The sequence below is a fragment of the Pinus tabuliformis genome, chromosome 5_2 (genome assembly GCF_031772625.1).
Source record: "Pinus tabuliformis cultivar Carrire ecotype Pingquan chromosome 5_2, CPIR1, whole genome shotgun sequence".
Lineage (NCBI taxonomy): Eukaryota > Viridiplantae > Streptophyta > Pinopsida > Pinales > Pinaceae > Pinus > Pinus tabuliformis.
The window spans coordinates 551196612-551217082 of NC_142306.1; positions in this window are offsets into that span (position 1 = coordinate 551196612).

Here is a 20471-nt window from a genome sequence, read left to right on the forward strand (position 1 = left end):
ATTTGGACTGAAACATTGGCCTGCAGGTCCTTAATTGTTTTTACTATGGAGAAAGGGTGTGAAACTTTGCAAATAATGGGGGACTTTGTTGGTGGTTAATTGGGTGAATGGTGTGCAACATTGCAGGAAAAATTATTTGGAAAACATTGTGATGGATACCAGAATGTTATGTCTTGATTTTGTTCACTTCTCTTGTAGACACATATACAAAGAAAGAAATAGGTAATTTGACCAACTTTCTAAGGAAGGCCTTAGACTAGACAAGGGCCTCTAGCAGGTGAAAAGACACATTGATCCGGACCACTATGAGTACTATCACAGACCATATGAGGATAGATTACAGGTTTTTGGGGGCTTGGCCTAGCCCCATAATGAAACCCACCTTTTTGTTTTATTTTTTCCAATGTTGATATTCGCGAATTTGGTCACTTGGTTGATTGTTTGCTTTGCTCTATCACTAGTCTTCGTGACAATGTGTTCTTTTTTTTGCAACTGACTCTTACCTTGAAGGGAATTTCTGAAATAGACACTCGATATGTTTTCTCAGACTTTGTATGGTTACCTATTTTGGATGGCTTCTTTGCAATCATGGCAGTTTTCTTTTGGTTGGACAATTTACAGTTTGGGCATGCCCCTATCTATTGTTGGGAGTCCGCTCATCTTCTTGTTTCAGTATGGTTCAATCACGGTAATGCACTAATTTCTTGAAAGGTTGACGTGCTAAATGTAATTTTTTTAATCCTATTAATGAAATTACATTTTTTTCCTTGGAAAACAAAATTAAACAAATATGTTAAAAATTTAATCTTTAAATGATAAATTACACAATTGGAAATAATTAGTTTTAACTGTGAAAAAAAAAAAAAAAAAAAAAACCGTGTAAAAACGTTTGTGAATTTTACCAATTATATAAAATTCCAAGAAGATGAATAAAAACAAATATAATTAACGAAATAAAGAAAACACAAACATACAGCAATAGTAGAAATGATGAAATAACATAAGTACATAGTGAATTTTACCAATTATATAAAATTCCAAGAAGATGAATAAAAACAAATATAATTAACGAAATAAAGAAAACACAAACATACAGCAATAGTAGAAATGATGAAATAACATAAGTACATATCACTCTTTGTTGCCATCACCTTGATTATCTTCCTCACTTGGCATGATAACACTGTTGTTCTCAAAAATATGTTTTGATCTAGGGTTGTTTCTTAACATGAACCACCAATCCCTATCCAACACATATGGGTAAAAAAACATATGGTTACAGTGTCTGGGGAAAACAGAAGGCTCCCTAGCTTCATGCCAACATCTTTTTACAGTTGATAGATATCAACCAACTATCGCTATCTTCCTTAACATTATTCCCATCAAAGTTGTCCCACTACTTGCACCTAAAAATAACACATCGGAACAAAGATAAGTCCACTTTAATGATCTCTTGTATCTTTCTGACGTAACCTAACGCCCTTGGTATCAAGTTTTGATCACGGTGGCTAGCATGACTAGATTGGTGAACTCGACTTCTGCTCCATGATATTGTGTCATGCGTCCGTCATCGACATTCTCCATGCGAAAATTATGTCCATATGCCCACATAGATAGGAACAAATGCACCTATAAACAGGTGAAAAAAATCATAGTGTCATGTCTCTAATAACCCAAACATAATTAAAATATAAAATATAGATGTTACAATTCACAGGTGCATTATGAAATTAAAAATGTACAGAAAGAGATTATTACCGAGTTGCTACACCCAATCCCTATGTTTAGTGCATCCTCTTTAGCATGCAGGTAATGACCAGATGCACTGTATTTCTCTTTGACTTGGTCAGCAACCCAACTGTTGGGGCATATCATTGGCATATTTTCTTTTAAATGATAAGTTGTTGACGGTGCTGGACCCACCAACATCAGGGGATCTCCTCAGTATGAAGCCCCAACTAGACCGCACATCGTTTGGTGTAGGAGTCCCATCCGGTATGATGGCCCAATTGCCATTATCTTAAATGTTTGCCTTAGCTCTTGCTTGTCAGCATAAGAGAGTGGTTTGCTTTGTCTTCGAACAACGAGGTTCATGTGCCTGGTGAGTGCTAGTGTTACTTGTGTCAAGGTTCTTTCACAACATAGAGACAGGGTGGGAGTGAGTCTCAGGTCAGATGGGATGAAGTCACAACTCTGTCACAGACACACAACACAACAGGACATGCATAGCTTCCAAAAGAGTAATCCACACAGATGCGCCAATCACAACACACAAAGGAAGATAGCATGTACAACACCCAGCGGGTAGTTCGCGCAAGTGCGACGGTCGTTATAGCAGGTTTCGCAAAAGGTTATGTCTGATGTCCGGGGAGGTAACCAACACGGATAGGACAACGTTAACAACTTATGCAACACATTTTCATAAATATATGTATTAGAACAGTTGAATAAGTTCAATTGTTTAACACGGGTTAAAGCAACATGTATTACAAGTGTTCAAGATGAATCTTACAAACAATTACAACACATGTGTGAAAACGTGTTGGCTTGTTAGCAGGCTTTTTAATTAAGAGAAAGTTAAAAGACACATCGGTACACCATCACATCACTTGTTGGGATGTGTTATATTCTTTCCACGACTAGCCCCAGTAGTGAAGTCAGGGGGTTAGAAGGGGGGGGGGGTTGCAGTAAGATTCTCCTTCGTTGTGTCGAGCACAGTGGAGGGGTCACATCGGGGTGCGGCAGCCCCCCTTGTCGGGGGGTTTGAGGTAAAATAAATAAAAATAAATAAATAAATAAATTACCCTATAACAGGTGGACGAACCTACCTATGGTTTTGTGCATGGATTTCACACATGGTTTTGGGCGTGATGGTTTTTGGTCCATGGTATTTTGTAGATATGGTCAAAGTAACTACGGTTATGTTCTAATCCAGGGTTAATGGATTAGGGTTTATGGATGCTTCGACATGAATATATATGTATTGTAACATTAAAAGGAACATAATGAAAAATCAATCTGGTAGTCCCGGTTTTGGGATCCAGGGGAAAATCTCTATATATATTTGTTTTATGTGTTATGCTCTCACCATTGTTTATTTTATGTTTTTGGAATTTGTATGCAAGTAATTTCTGTATGGGGTTAAAACCTACATTACATCACTAACCCTAATGGCGGGGCGTTGGAGCCATTGCTCACCCTTCAAAGAAAATATTACAAACTCTCAAGGCTATGTGGGAGGAGCCAAGGTAAAAAATTCCTTTGCATGTACAAATGAGGGGGTATTTATAGCCAAGGGTGAAACTGGCCCTTGTGACTATTCGACTTTCCTCATGACTGTTTGACTTCCATGACTTTTTATATTACATGACTCTTCAGATTACAAGTGGGTCTCTTAGAATTCCACGTTACATTACATTGATTGATAACAGTATGGCCTATAGTAGTGATGTGGCCGACACGACTCGACATGACTGTGATCGTATGTTCATGCTCTTGTTGGTGTGCATGTCGAGCTATAATATTGTTGAGTGATGGATGTCATCTTGGTGTATCGCAGCTTCACCTCCGCATGGCAAGGTGTGCGAAGTCCTCGATGGTCATTGGGATCGCTTGATGTTGCATGTGCACATCGCTCCTTTGTTTGTACTTTGGCATGCTTGACATGTTTGTCTGTTCGCGAACACATCCCTTTGCATGTACTCTCATTGTTCATCACATTCGTTGTCGCGCCATGTTTGTTCATGTACCTGTATCTGCAATCGCTCATGATGAGACGACATCAAATCCATAAACCTCCTAGTCTTCCATTATGCATTATTGTTCGCTTTTGTATGTAGGTGATCGGGAGAGAGGAAAAGTCTGTGAAACTACGTGAGGCGAGCTTCGAGGTGGGATGGGAGCTCTGGGCATTGCTGGTTAAAACTGTGCAGAGGTCACTGGGATACTGAGATGGACAATCCAGATCAACAGTGACTATACGCGGGATCTGGCTTAGCTGGAGGGCAGATCTGCACAATTTCTAGGGTGAAGCAGTTTTTGCAACAACGGGCCCTGGCAACAAAAACTGCACAATTCCTAGAGGGATCAGGTTGCGGGCTTCATGAGGCTTGGCAACAAAAACTGCGCAGTTCCTAAAGGGAGCTGGCAGCAAGTTGCGGGGTTTGTTGGAGACAAAAACTGCGCAATTCCTAGAGGGAGATGGCAGCAAGTTGCGGGGTTTGTTGGAGACAAAAACTGCGCAATTACTAAGAGGCTGATCAACTGACCACCACTGCATAATTTCTGAGCTGAGCAGGATCCTGAGCTGCTAAGGGGCTTGCTCAGAAATTTGCCTAGTTTTTTGGGTGAGCAGTCAATCCGCTTACTGGTGACTCGCTGGAAAAACTGCACAATCTTGGAGGGGAGACAGGGATGGACATTCGGAGTATGTCTGGCCTGTCTGCATAGTTTTCTCAATCATCAGAGTGGGCAAGGTATGCAGCTTTTGTGCAATTTTTTAGGGGAGTGAGTCCTGGGGTGACTGCCCAATCAAAATATTTGGTTGACCAGCAGGAGGGTTGGATGATCAGATTGCAGTCAGAGCATATTGAAATGGCTTGTTGGACACTTCTACATTGTTATGGGTGACAGTTAGTTGAGTCGATTGCAAGGAGGAGGTCCGACTGTTACAGAGTGATCTAGGTGTCAGAACTTCAGCAAAATGACTAAGTGTGTGAGGGAGTGAATTTATGCATACGCAAACATTGTGAACACACACTCAACATAACTTGACGATAAGACGCCTCAAACCATCAAGACAACATATGCTCGACATGGTTGACCAATGGTGCGAGCGACAAGCGAGACGCTTGTGATGGATCGTTGAACAATCGCGACAACACTAGCATGACAGTGCATACAATATTGTTTGTGAGTGCAATAGATATGTACATGGCGAACACAACTCAAACACAACCTTCAACATCACCAGGATGAGGTTGCAAGCATGACATATCAATCAACATGCGGAAGATGACAGTTGGTCGAACAAAATGAAAAGAAGCAAGACATGTAGAAGAGAAACATGAGATGACTTTTTCATGATTGCACACATGCATTTTACTGAGGACGTGATAATATGACAATGACAAGCAGTCCTGCAAACTCAACTAAGAGGGGTACTTCGGAAGATGTTCCTTACTTACCATACTTACCCTCAAGATGATCATGCATCTAGTAGAGTTCGCATGCAGTCATGATATTTTCCATTACATGGTTCCTTTGTCCTTATCCTCAATTCCTTGGAAGCGATTTTAGCATGTGATGTTTTCCTGTAGTCACTAAGAGGTATATCTGCGTGATTTCAGCGGATAGTGATTGCTGCTGGAATGGGGCCTTGGGAGGCCTGTCTGCGCAGTTTCTGCATGCAAGACAAATAAGACAACTTGGACAACACTGCACAGTTTTGAGGCTTAAGGCACTGTTGTGGGACAGGGGTCTTGGAAGGAAATCTCTGCACAATTTCTTAGTGTGGTGCAGGCTAAGGCCTCTGTGGGCTGCAAGGTTTCAGCAGGCAAGGGAGGTTGGTGTCTATGCGTACTGCGGGGTTTCAACAGACAAGGGTAGAAGCTTGATGGTTGCAAAAGCAAAGCGCATAGTTCCGAGAAGCTGGATGAGGCTAGGTTGCTTGGGAAAATGGCTAAGTGTGAGATCAGTGAAACATATGCAAACATTGATGGGACTTAATTGTGATCGCACAAGGACGCTTAGTGACACAACGTAAACCATCCAGAATACATAAGACATACTTTGCTTGATGCCACAACCTTCGTGACGTGAATGCGTGAGGTGAGTGTGAAACATGTCTATGTGTTGACAACCACTCATATGCACACAATTCCCTTGAAGCAAGACAACATTCCCTTTGTATGACAAACAAAACCCCTATGCCCAAATATGACACATGTTTCATGAAGATGAGAACACGGACAACTCTTAAGATCAAGGAGGGGAGTTTGAAATCATCAGCTTACCAACAAGTGACCAAGAATAATTGATCGCAGGATCTGAGGTAGGCTCCAAAATTTGCATGCGAGCCAAAATTTTGGAGGGTGGCTGTAGCCACTACAACATAAGGATAAGGCCCACTTTTACAATTCAACCGTTTAAATTATTTCCTGTCACTATGCCATTTCCTCCTCTTTTATTCATATAATGCGACCTATGTTTGTGTCGCTTTCAAATTGTAAAGAATGAATTTTTTGATGGCTTCAATTTCTGAATTCACTGATGAAATCAAACCGACATATATAGTGCATATAATGAGATCAAAATATAAACTATGAAGTTCATGTGAATAGTTATCATCTAGAAATTTGACAAATCATAAGTCACTTACTCTTTATCACACACCTTTTTCCATTCGTTCCAAGAAGCGCTCCCCCCTCCCCACCCCACCCTCTCTTTTGTCTTCATCCCTTTCGTCATCGCCTACTGTGTTGTCAATATGTTTGATGTACTCACTGGCATAATAGAAAGAATAATACAATATGTACCCCTTTGCCATAGTCCCCTCAGGTTTTTCCCTTTGTCAAAAAAAACCTTTCAATTTCTTCATGTACCTCTCTAAGAAGAACATCCGACGACAAGAAACCACCCCATCTAATTCAACCTTATTTACTAGGTGAATTAGAAGATGAACCTGCAATTCCATGAAACGCGTCGACAATTCCTTCTCAAACATACAAACCATCTCAGTTATCTCTTGACACCACTGTGGAATGCAAACCATATGAATCTCTTTTGATGTGATCCAACATACAAATGCAGATAATTTAGATATGGCACATCATAGGTCTTGGGGGAATTCATGGTTCACACACCCATGCACAAGCATAGGATAATGACACTGTAGAGTAAACACATCCAAAATTTAATTATATTTTATCTAATGGCATAAAAATAATAACAAATAATAAAATCATGTTTTTGACATACGTACTCTTATAAGGTTCACATGTTCATGCGATTTCAACCCCGAAAAATGGTCTTCCACAATGAAGTGGCATTGTAGTGAAGACCGATATAAACAAGGCACCCTCACACCCACTATAACTTCCTTTGCCAAAGAAAGATCATTTTTCTTTAAAATCCATGGGACATCACCTTTTTTGAATGACCAAGAGGGACCAACCTCTCCTCTTCTTCTTGTCTTGGTCAATGTTTCTTTTAGTTTTTGAAGAAATAATATCTCTCCTAACAACCAGTGTGTCATTTTATTTCGATGATATGTGCCTCCATAAAGAAGATGAAACATTTTTAAATATATGCATGGGATCTAGTAAGTGGGAAATCTTAAAATGCTCCCAATATGGGAGCTCATAAAAGACATATTTCCTTTTCATCCCAATGGGCAATTTCTCAACATAGGTGTTGAAAAAATATGGATCATTGAACATAGGCTCCCCATTTGAATTGAACATTTATGTAATCTACTTCTCATTGTCTCTCTCATATGCTTTAAGTCATTCATTTGGTGCCATTATTGCAGGCCTTTGGGTTCTCTCTGGTTTACCATTGAAAGCAGATGTTGCTTTTTTGTAAGGGTGCCATTCTGGGAGAAATACCCTGGAGTAGTCATACACTGGCTTTAGTAGGTGGTTGGACCACCTAGCCTTCAGAGAAGGTCCATAATGTTTACATCCATGATACCATTTTGTTACAAGACTTGCGAAATTATTTTATACAGGGCATGTTAGCAATCATGAAGATCAGAACAATTGTAGCGAATTTTTTTATTTTTTTATTTTTATTTTATTTTTTTATTTTTTTTTGTGTAAGTCAGATTTTTGTATTAAAAGGAAAATATGATACAAAACAGCTGCGGCAGCAGCCAGCAGGCCGCTGAACAGCAGGCCAGGCGTCCGAAGACTAAAAAGAATGGACAGCACACCACACAGGGCGGCATAGAACCAAAAGACTTGAGAAATACACTGGAAAACTGGGAGGATCTGAAACAGATCCCTGCAGACAAAAAGGCCCGCCGGAAAGGATAGAATATCCACCTCGGCTGCCACGAGAAGAGAGGACGAGAACAGAGCTGAACTAAAAGAAACCAAGAGAAGAGGGACCACGATCAAAACCGAAGATTTTACACAGCGAGGGTGGAATCATTTGGTCGACCTTTTTTCCCTTTCTTGTTACCAACTTTGACCCAAACATTTGGACACTGTTGGTTTTGCACGATTTGTAAACTGCGTTGGGCTGAAGGCGAGAGCTCCTTGTCAGAATCCGAAGGAGAAGACTCATGAGTTCGTTTCTGGGATATGGGCGGGACTGTTGCTTCTTCGTGACGAACCAAAGGAGTAACCTGTTCTGGTATTTCCTCCATGACTTCCTCATCTTCCTCCTCGTCCTCTCCATCTGAGCTAGAAAAGACGTCCATTGGGGGAGGATCATGAGGTTTCCAACTTTTGGATTTTGGCTTGGAGTTGGCTTTCTTTTTTGGGAAAGGCATTGAAGGACAAGAGCTTTGAAGGTGCCCTGTAAGATGACAATTTCGGCAGCGGAAGGCTGTGTTCTCGAAATCCAGGGGCTGAGTCCAGTGGAAATCTCCTATTTTGAGAATGATCTGATCAGGAAGTCCTTTGCTTATGTCTATTTCTGCGCAAATTCTGGCGAAGGTATACATTCCTTTTAGCCCTCTTTCGGCGTCTGTGTTGAGGTAGCGGCCTAAGGAGTTGCCGATAGCTTCAAAAACAACAAAGTTCCATAAATGCGCTGGAAGGTTCGGAAGTCTGACCCAGATGGGGAGTTTGGTGATGACTGCTGTGGAAGGATCGAACTCTGGGAACCACGGGGTGAGGAATAGACCCGCAGAGTTCCAAAACCAAGGGCCTTCAGTTAAGACTCTTTGGTAGTCCTCACTATCAGCAAACACTGTTATAAAGAAGCCTTTTGAGCAGAGAAGAACCTTGCAATTGTTGGTCCAATTAGCGTGAATCCATTGGTACAGATCTGCTGTACGAGGCCAGAGACCATTAAACCTGCAGATGATGCCATACTCAGCAAAAATCTGGTGTTGCCTTTCTAGCACGGGATGTGTTATTTCAATGGATGGGGTTTCCTCCAACTTGTCCACTAAGAAAGGTTTAGGAGCTTGAAATGGAGGCGCTTTTTCCTTGGGTTTCTGAGAATGGACAACATCTTTATAGGAAAAAGCAGCAGCAGAAGAAGACTGACCAACAGCTCCCCCTCTCAGACGAAGGGATAACGTGATGGATGCATTTCTTTGAATATTATAACAAGACAGGGGATAGGAATCCTCCAGTTGTTTACCTTCAAAAAGGAGACGCTGACAGGCTATTGGAACACCCATTTTACTTTCCAGGAATAGCTTGAGGTTCTGCACTGGATCTGAGGATCTCACCCATTGCAGCAAAGATTTACCGGAAAGGAGTACGATCAGGATCTGAAATGGTTTTGAGCTTTCTGTTTTCTGCTTGCCGTTGTGACCCTGATTGCAGAGAAGACTGGTACACGCATAACTGTCATATGGCCCATTCTGTACTAGTTCTGTTGGTTCCTGTACAGAGGAGCAGTCAGAAAATCTCTCAGACTTTATCTTGCTTGGGTGAGCAGCAATCCTGCCACTCACAGTTGTTAGATCTGGAAAATCATGCCCAGGCCATTCCGCCACTGAGCTTTGTAAGTTATGCCGGAGACCTTCAACCTTTCCAGCACATTCCTTTTGGTCTGAGATGGAGATCAGGCCCCTGTTTAGAACCAAATCTGGGCTATGCATTTTGTCAAACACTTGCCCCGCAACCTTAGTGGTTCCGGAATGAAGAGGTTGTCGAAGCTGGTGTTGGATTTCCAAGCTCCTAAGAGCCCCCAATCTCCAACTTCTTTCTCTGTGGACCCTGATGGTTGCAACAACAACCGGGGTTTCAATAGTTGAATCTGAGCAGTGTCGAAAGAGCAGATCTGCCCTTCTGCATGTGATGTCTCTTCCCAGGGAATCGCCTGCCGCTTCTTTCTTCAACCTCCATGAGGCAGATTCCATCAAAGGTTTCCCGCATTGATCCGCATTGGCTTTCTCCAAAAGCCCCTTCGAGCCTGCGTAAGCCTGTAGGCCAAAAGAGTCGGCGACCGAGGACGAAATATGCGGTATCCACCATGCGACACCGTTTAAAACGCTTCGATGGCCATTCGAGCGTTCAGCAAAATATTGAGGGCGGGGGCAGGGGCCAACAGGCCTTGGACCTTCGGATACCAGATCAGAAGCCATGAATCACTTCACCTGGAGATACCACAGAACAATTGTAGCGAATTAAATTAATATGCAAAACAATATTGTTATGTATATAAACAAATCAATAAACATGCAGTTTACCAAAGCAAACTCCTAAGCCTAGATAATCATGTGTTCTGTAAGAACATATGCCATACAATGTAAAACTCCTATTTGTTACGATGGGTCTTAATACATCATATACTTGTATCCCTTCCCTTAATTCCTTCAATTCATCTACCAATGGTTGTAAGTAGACTTCCATATTCTTCACTTGTCTTCTACCAAGGACTATGAGAGCCAACATAAGATGTCCATTCTTCATGGATAACCATGGGGGTTATTATTATTGATCGATACGACAAGCCAAACAAAATAGTTGGTGTTTTGGAGGGAATATGGGTTGATGCCATCCATGGCTATGCTATAATCTAGAATTCATACTTCATTCTTGATTTTTTTGGGCCATGCATCCTCTATATGCTTCTTGGATATAGAATCTATTGGGATTCGCATAACTCTAGACTTACGTCTGCATGAGGCATGTCATCCCTGGAACATAGCTAACTCTTTGCAACGAAAGAGCCTTCGAATCCTTGGATTATAGGCATGTGCCTCAATATCTTATGAGGAGGACCATGTGATTTACCCTTTTTTATTTATGGTACTTGCCATGCCCACATTTCAAGCATATCTATTTGTTTGCATATTCTCCTCTATATTAAATACAATCGTTCAGACATGCATGATATGATATGTGCTCAACACCCAACATTTTCAACAATTGTTTTGCCTCTTTGCAGTTATCAGGCAAGACATTATCAGTCGGAAGAACCTTATCTTTGTAGAACCTGCAGTTGGTGGGGAATATAAATGTAAATGTCAATATTTAACATTCATAAAATCGACCATTTTTAATGTTGATTGTGTGACAATATTTCTAAAAATATAAGGGACTTAATTGCGGTCACTTACCTCAATATTGCTGAGAAACATGCATTTGACATGTTGAACTTTCCTTTCAAGTTGTACAATAACGTTGTTGTCCCTAGCTGGGTAGACTTTGACTTGCCGTCGGGTCCAAAGAGAAGTGTGATGGAAGTAGATTTCAGGCTTTTGAAAAAGGTATCAGTGATATTACCATCATCCCTTAGCTCATTGTTCTGGAATGCATCTAACAACATTGTCTCCATGGCAATCGTATCCCATAAGTAATCATCCATACCAACCAGTATTTGATTGCCTCCATTGCTAACTTGTGATGAAGAACTACTATTGTTGCAATCATTCCTAATTGGTGAATCTGGACGTAGTGGGAATTCAATAGGTGGTTTATTCAACAATTCTTAGTATGCTTCCCCTTCGAGTTTTTCTCTTAATGCATCCTTCTCTCGATTTGACATTATAGTGGGGTGCACCAGAAGATGGTAGGTGGGTCGCTCATCATCACCAGAATCCTAATTTCAAAAAATGTTGAGCATTAGTACATTAATGTTATTAATAAGCATAATGTAATTGGTGTGTTCATATTATACCAAACAATTATTACCATCATTGACCCGGGATTGCAACTAAAAGATGGCATGTTACAATCGGCAGGGTAAAGCGATTGCCCATTTTCATCTACCAAATGCTTGTGGTATGCTGCTACTGATAAGATATTCCGACATTTTTGCATAGGTGGAAATTTTTTTGCATTTGAACTTGATTCTGAATCGAGATCTTGCAAATTTGGATACATCTTTATTCAAATTGACATGGACAAAAATAAATAAATTCAATTAGGTAATCAAAATATAAATAAAATCTAAACTTATTGGAGATGGAAAGGGAGAACTCCACGAAGGACTTTGAGCAATATGGAATGAGTTAGAATTTGAAGAATTGGCCATTTCATATTATGATATTTTCTCCCTACATTTGAGCAAAATCAACAATAATTTTTTGTGTACATACCTAAAATTAATTTTGAGAACCATATAACCACAATCTAAATTTCAATATAGTTTTCAAACCATTTTTCAAGAATAAGGTGACTTTAATCGGAAAATTGTATACTATGAACTACTATAACTCATGTTGATGCATCTTAAAGGATAATTTGAGATGAATATGCATTTTAAGTGAAAATAAAAATTCAGATAACTTTTAAAGCATATCAGTGCTCTTATAAAACTAAACACACATATGTGTTTAAATAATAATGATCCAAGTGGATATTGGTAGCCACCCACCTATTCCACTTGGACCCCCAACACTATTTCTTTAAGTTTCCTTAATTGTAACACAATTTACTATTTTTGGCAGTTTTCCAGATCCTGAACTTCCAGAGTCATTTTGAGGCCATAAAAGACGTTTTTTTGGAAAATAGGTAAACCCATAGCTTGCAGCAAGAGTTTGTAGTCAAAAGTTGTAGTCCTCAAATAGATATTTCTAACAAGACATTGTACGCATCAAATGAAGATCATATGCCAAAGTTATGACCTAGGGAAGTTGGTGTACGATTTAACCCCAGCGAGGCCCACAAACATTTGCCGCTTCATCTCCTAGGGTTTTATTTTTGGATGTTTGGTGTTTTCCCTTGTTTCTGAATAACAGTTCAAAGTCATATAGCTGCCACATCTCTTCTTAGAGATAAGCTACTATCGCCCGAGCTAGTTTATTTCCATTCTGCATGTAAACAATTTTCAGTTTTTTATTATCAATGAGCTGAAGTTTAGTTCTCATTGTAGCTTTGTGATTCTGTTTAAATCTATATTTCATTTCGTTCCTGCATAAATATAGATCAAATAACCACACTAATTTTTGGAAATATATATATCTATATATATATATATATATATATATATATATATATATATATATATATAAATTGTATACATGTAGAATGCAAATAAACTAGCTCAAGCGATGGTAGTTTATCTCTAAGAAGAGATGTTGCAGATATATATATATATATATATATATATATATATATTGGTGCGTTAAAAAAATTTATCGCATCGATAAGTTATTTTAATAAGTCCATGTTCTCTTAAATGCATCATTTCTTTTTACTATGAAATGCACCAATTTTCTATAAAAAAAAATAATTGGCGCATTTAGCGGTAATTTACTTTTCGAAATCTAATTTCATAAAGTCTTATAAACAATAAGAACTATTCACTATTTCATTTTTTTTCCCAAAATTTCAAGGGAGAGATTTGCAAGAGAGACATACTAGGAACACTATGGAGCAGCAAAATACTTTGGAACAAAACTATTCAAAAGGTCAGAATTTGAAAGGTGTCATGATTCACTCAAAACCCTGTATAGCACAAATTTTAAATTTCACTGTTGATTTTACTAATAATTTTTTTTACGATTTTTGTTATATTTAATTTAAAAAAAACAAAAAACCTCTGCATAGTAAAAATTATACTATTGATTTTACTTACACAAATTTTTACAATCTCTATTCTTATTTAGATTTAAAAAAAAAACAAAACAAAACAAAACGAAACAAAACAAAACAAAAATTTCACCTTAGGGTTTAACTCCCTCAACCACTTCACAAGTAGGACTTTTCATTTTAGGCATTTTAGATTTAATGGGTTTGTGTTACTAAATATAAGGTGTTTGACATGTAAAGCAGGGGGGGCACTTATTGAATCAGATATAAACCATGTCAGCCCTATCCATTTTTTTTAAAAAGGCTTCTATTTGTCAGTGTGCCCTGTGTAATATAACGCATCGGTGTGCCTCTGTAAAATAACACCGTTAAGTCCAAAAAACTTGGGTTTAATTTTTTTATGTTTTTATATTTTACTGTGATGGTGGTGCTTTTATCATTACATATCACACCGTCATAATTTAAAGTTATTTAAAAAATAATAATTTTCGTTGTTGGTGCTCAACAATTAAATGTCTGGGTGCATTTACTAAATTAAACACTCTCGTGCGTTTATGCATATAACCGCACCGGTTACCCGACCTCTTTTTGGCTGAAAAATTATATGATTTATTTATAAAATATATTTAATGGCTTTTGTATTGAATGGTACATGTTGCATGTTGACAAAAAAATATTTGAGAAGTTGTAAAATAATAAAAATATTGATCGACACAATGATAACACATCTAAAAAAGCAGAAAATGCAAGTTCTTTGTAAATTCTTTACAAAATTAATATGTTTGAACTATATGTAAGTTTAACTAATATGTATTGGTTAATGTGTGTCATGCAGAGCCACAAAATGAGGAAGCTCGATAAGATTATTTATGATCTAAGTGCAGAAGAGCATAAAAGCCTAATAGAAAAAGTGCACAAAGATGAATCAGGTGAATGAAAAAATATTGTTAAAAATGATTTTTTTTTTCTCATTAATAATATACTTAAGAATATTAGATAACATGTTTTAAACAATCTATTTATTCAAATATGTTTAATGTTCTATAGGGACCAAAAACTAAGGAAAATAATGTCGTTCTAAGAAAACAAAAATTTTAGAACATGTAAATGACGATGAATTGATCTTTAGCTCATTAAAGTGGTGCTGGAGGTTAATGAAAGGGGGGGAACTTTTACAAAACTATCAGGGATATAGTGGAATGAATGTATTATGTATTTTCGGCTTACAATACAGAAATCAATCCAATGATTCTAAGAACCAAGTTATATTTAAACTACATGAAGTGTTTCCAGAGCAATGGTCAATGAGACCTATGAGACTTGCAATAGAAAAAACATACAACAACAAAAAATAATCATTCAAAAAGTAATATACCTAATTATAATGCTTTTCTAAAATTATATGTATATATTACTACAAAGCATTCATTTATTAATATTAATTTTGTTATATTTAGTTTTCATATACCAATATAAAAGTACTTTATTATTTTTTCAGGGAGATTATGAAAATCCCAAAGGATCAACAAGGTGATATATGAAACATGTTAGTGGGAATGTCCAAAAAAGTGTACAAGGAGATGGTTAAAGAAATGGACATAATTGCATCACAGGAGGAACCATCTCAACAACAACATGCTTCAAATGTATGTAATCATTGATTTTTTTCTATTAGATACATATAAACAAATAATTTAACATTAAATACTAATTTTCAAGTATTTTCTTGCAACAAAAAAAATGGAACTCCTTCAACACATCAAACAGGTGGACAAGGAAGAAAAGGGTTGATATCAAAGTTTGTGAGTAACTGTTAATATTTCCATATAACAACAACTTGAGATTTCTTTTTTTTTGGTAGGTAAGCACTCACGGGGGATTTGAACCAGTCACCTATCACAAGGAGTGCCTTAACAGTGCACCCATTCACCGTTAATCTAAAGCCCCGTGGGAAACAACAACTTGAGATTTCATTTTTGTATATTTTAAGTTATTTTACAGCAACCATCCTTGAATGTCTTCAAATAGGTGCTAACATACAAAGAAGAGTCATTGGAAGAATTAATTGACATTGGGTTAAATATGGGTTGTGAGTATATGTTGGCATATTCTAAAATTAATTGTGGAATTTATAAATATCCATGTTTTTTTTACTTCTTCGAGTTTATAATTAATAGAACAACAAAAATAATTTGTATTAAATCTATGATTTATTATGGGGTATAAAACTTGTCGGAAACAAAGTATGGAACTACACCATGAGAAGAGTTGTTGAAAGAAGACATGAGATTTGGTTTTGAAAGAATGTGTATAATTCACGACTCACTTCTCATTATGGTACATTCCTTTTCAATTTACATTGTGTATATTATTTATTTCAAATTTCATTATTGTCGTCAATGTAGATACACTCATTGCACTTTATTTTTATGTTTGTAGAGGGAATTGAAGAAGACGAAAACAATCAATGCAATCAACAAAACATTCGCCCAAATAACCGAAGTCATGGAAGTAGCTCGAGCATTGACAACAATTCCATCAAACAATGACGATCTATTTGGATATCAATGCAAACTGTTGATTTTTTTGAAATAATTGTCTGTGAAAATTAGAAATTGTGTTTAATGTAATGGACATAGTGTCCCAATTGAAAGAAAAAGGGTTACCAATAACTATCTCATTTTGTATGACAAAGAGTCTCTTATACATATATAATAAAATACATTTTAATTTATTATATTTCATTGTTCAATGTCGCTATGAAATGTTACACCATTGATTAAATATATGGATGATTAAATATTATAATGAATGTATGTGAAATCTCATGATATAACAAACTAATTCAAACATCATATACAAATGCACTAATAAAAATTGAATTTATATGAATATTGTTATAAGATATATGTCAATTTTTCGATGAATAACAGATTTAAAAAATCACAATAATTGCACTATCACAAGTCGATGTTTCTAAAAACAAGAAAATGGATACTGAGACATCATATATTAATGTGCACCGCTCTGAATACAAGTTTTTCAACAACGATATTTACAATAATAAAAAATGGCATCCTGGTGCATTTGTAAAATAAATACACACCAGGAAGATATACATTTCATGCACTAGTCTGATTCGCCTTCAATGCATCAGTGCATCGTTACCTTTAACACACCGGTGCATTAGGTTACACAAAAGCATCGATACTTCAAGTTTTTTTTCCTGCCCCAATGCCTTTTCTGAAAAGTATAACAATGGGGCTTTTGCAAGCACATAAGCACCGGGGCGTTATACTTTTGAAGCATCGGTTTTATTTATGCAACTCATCAACACTGATGCATTGTTACGCATAACTACCTAATGTGTTGGAAAAGATAAAACCACTAGGGATGGAAGCTTTTTTCCTGCCCCAATGCCCTTCCTTAAAAGTATTACCCGTGGCATTTTGGAATGCATAAGCAATGAGGCGATATACTTTTTAGGCACCAATGTTATTTGCATTCAACACCCTGGTGCATGGTATCATAAATTGTATGGGCCGCTGCATTTTTATTATTAAAGCATGGGTGTGTTTATAAATTTAACGGTGCATGGTATAATAAATTATACGGGCCCCTGCATTTTTATTATTAAATCATGGGTGCATTTATAAATTTAATGCACTGGTGCTCCAAACATTTGTTTCCAGTGTCAGTGCTTTTATTTAAATTTACAGTAGCGGTGTTTTTATATTAGTAGTGCACCGGTGTGATTTGTTCAGTAAGCACACCACTAAGAAAACATTCGCTAAAACATACAACTACCTAGAATTTTTCAGTTGTGATGAAGTTTCATTATCAACTCCACTAAAACATCTGCTACCACAAATAGATGTTGTAGCAGAGATTTTTTTGACATTTTTTACCAATTTTTGCAGAGATCCTTATAGTGGTAGTAAGTTATGCTTAGTAATCAAATCAAAAGCCTATTTTCTTATTTAAATAAATAATTTTTTGTTGCCCGTTCCCTTTTGGATAAAGATGAAATGAAAAGGTATGAGTAGAAGTCCTTCTTTCTTATTATTTAAATGGCCATAAAAATTTCATCGTGATTTTTTATTAAGTTGTAAGTTTTTTATTCATGCAATCTTATCTTTTTTCTTCTCTTCATTAATATAAACAAAGATAACTAGTTCACCGAGTGTGTCACCAATTGTTGTAGCAAACAACAACCTCCCATTTTGTATTTAATCATAATAAAGAATTGGGACCCTTTTAAATTTGTATCCTATATTTCTCTCTCTTTTATTAAAATTCTGCCCCCTAAAACCCCAAAAAAATCAAAATTCTATATTTTTATTAATGTATAGCTTTAGGGCTAAATAATTATCGCAACCAAGACTTTTTATATATAAATAAACTATAAAAATAAATAAGGCCTATAGGCCAAAACCATCGTGATCAAAATATTTTACATGAGCCTCCATTCTAAACAAAACTCAGACTATTCAAAAGTGCCACCTGAACACTTACTTTCCTACTTGGCATGTAGCCCAGAGATATTTCCCTGAAGTTTTTGCAAGCAACTCTTTTCATTTCTCTTGGGGAGTTTACCTTCAAGGTGACGCAATTATCCAAGGCAACATAATATGCGGAACAATCAAACTGGAGTGTTTGGTTCTTTGCATCCTATTGATGATAGAGATAGAATGGACCCTGTTGAGTGGTGTAACATGTATGTATGTAATGTGTATGGCTTTGGAAAAATTGGCAGTTAAAGTTATTTCATAGGTGGTTAATACTTCTTCTGCGGAGAGATGTTGGAGCACCTATAGCTTCATCCACAATGTCAAAAGAAATTGCTTCAATGAAAACTGGGTAGAAATTTTGGTTATGTACACTACAACTTGAGGTTGTTGAAACATTATAGTAAGCGAGCTCGATATGATAGAGCATATTTCACTTGGGACAACAACCCAGAGGACAATTTGAATAATGGAACATTACATTTGGAACAATTGGAAGCAAAACTTTTGAAATATTATGATGAAGTAGTAGCAACAACATCAATAGCCATGCCACCCCCTTCATCCACTAGCAGTGTTCAAGTTACACGAGCTTTGCCACCACCTCCATCTGCATCCTCATGTGGAGGTCATGTGTCTTCTGGTTTTAGATGTGACCATCTGACTATGCGAGAGGAAACTCCTAATAAACCACGAGAAGAGAAATTAGAAATTTCTTGTGGCAAGAGGAAAATGTAGAAGATAATATATTTACTTGTCTTTTATAGTTTCTAGTACATTTTATAACTATTGACTCTTTCATATTTTTTATGGTATTTTTTGTAAACAATATATGACAATTTAAGTTTGAAGTTTGAAGTTGCAATTATAACTCATTCGTAATGAATTATGAATATCATGTTTCTTGAAAGTTGAAACGTTTCATTCCATGTTTGATATTCTTTGTTATAGTTTGATAATGGTTACAAGTACGACTTTAGTGATGACGTGTTGTATATTGAATTTTGAAACCTTGAAACTTTAAGATTGATGAATCATGAGAATTGAGATGTTGCAACGTGTAACTTGTGGACCAATGATTGATGAATAATATAAGTACTGGATGATTTGATTTTATATGGTGTAATTCATGTTTTTATGTTTTTTATAACTAATTCATCATACTACATGCTTTTATTGACATATATGCATCATAATATATAAAAATTGCTCCTGATTTGCTCCCAACCCGAAATCTTTTTAAAAGTGTCGCTCCCTGCTCCCTCTTCCATTTCCGCCTCCCACCTCCAAGCATCCTTGGGTAAAATACCACTAAAGAGAAGAAGAAAGGTTGTTGAGGTGATAGTGGCAACCCTTTTTCTTGTTGCCACAAAGTCCAATTCTTCCTAGTGCGGCTTTGCACCAAGCCTACTAGATTTTGCAACAACGGTAACTAAAATTTATTGTGCATATTTTGCATTGAGTCGTTGACATTCCAAAATAGAAGGGAATCAAACAAGGTTTAACTTAGTATGGATTGTTGTCCAAGTGATTCAGGTATTCAAGAATTGCATTGATTTGGGAGTTCAAGTACTTGGGAATTTAGAGAGTTGCTTTGATTTGACAATTCAGGAATTCGACGAGTTCATGAATTCATAATACTCACCTTAAGAGTGTATGAGATAGCTTGATGTAGTGCCTATTGATTTTGAACTATGGAGTGAAGTTCCTCAAGAATGATTTTTTGGCATTGTGTTTTTTTTGTCACTTTGTATTGTAGCGTTAAGTGGGAGTGTTAGGGTGTAATGCTCCAATAGTATATATATTCTAGTGTAAAAGTCAACATTCAAATAAGTGATTATTAAAATGGCAATTAGATAATATTTTTTTTTTTTTTCTAAGTAAGGCTAAACTATTATATTACAGCAAGAGCAAAATTACATCATCAAAATTACAACAGGGCCGCGGCCCTGTAAGACTTGTCCTGGGACTGACAGTAGACTCAGGAGTATTCATTCCAGGATTACATAGGATGGAAACTTAGAGCAACACTCATGTAGCTGACACAGGGACAAAAACAACATAAACACGTGAAGAACACCAACACAGAACAGAGATAACAGATAACTGACACAATTACATAGTGACAGAGTGACAGACACATATATGACCGCGAAGGGAGCTGACAGAGAAAAATTCTTGCTGTAAAACCTGGAGCGCGAGCTGGGCATGCTAGTCTTCATCAGTTGTCTGCGGTTCATCCTCCTTCTTGCAGCAGGGAGGCTGGAGGATAGCCTTACCAGGATTGCGCGTTCCACGG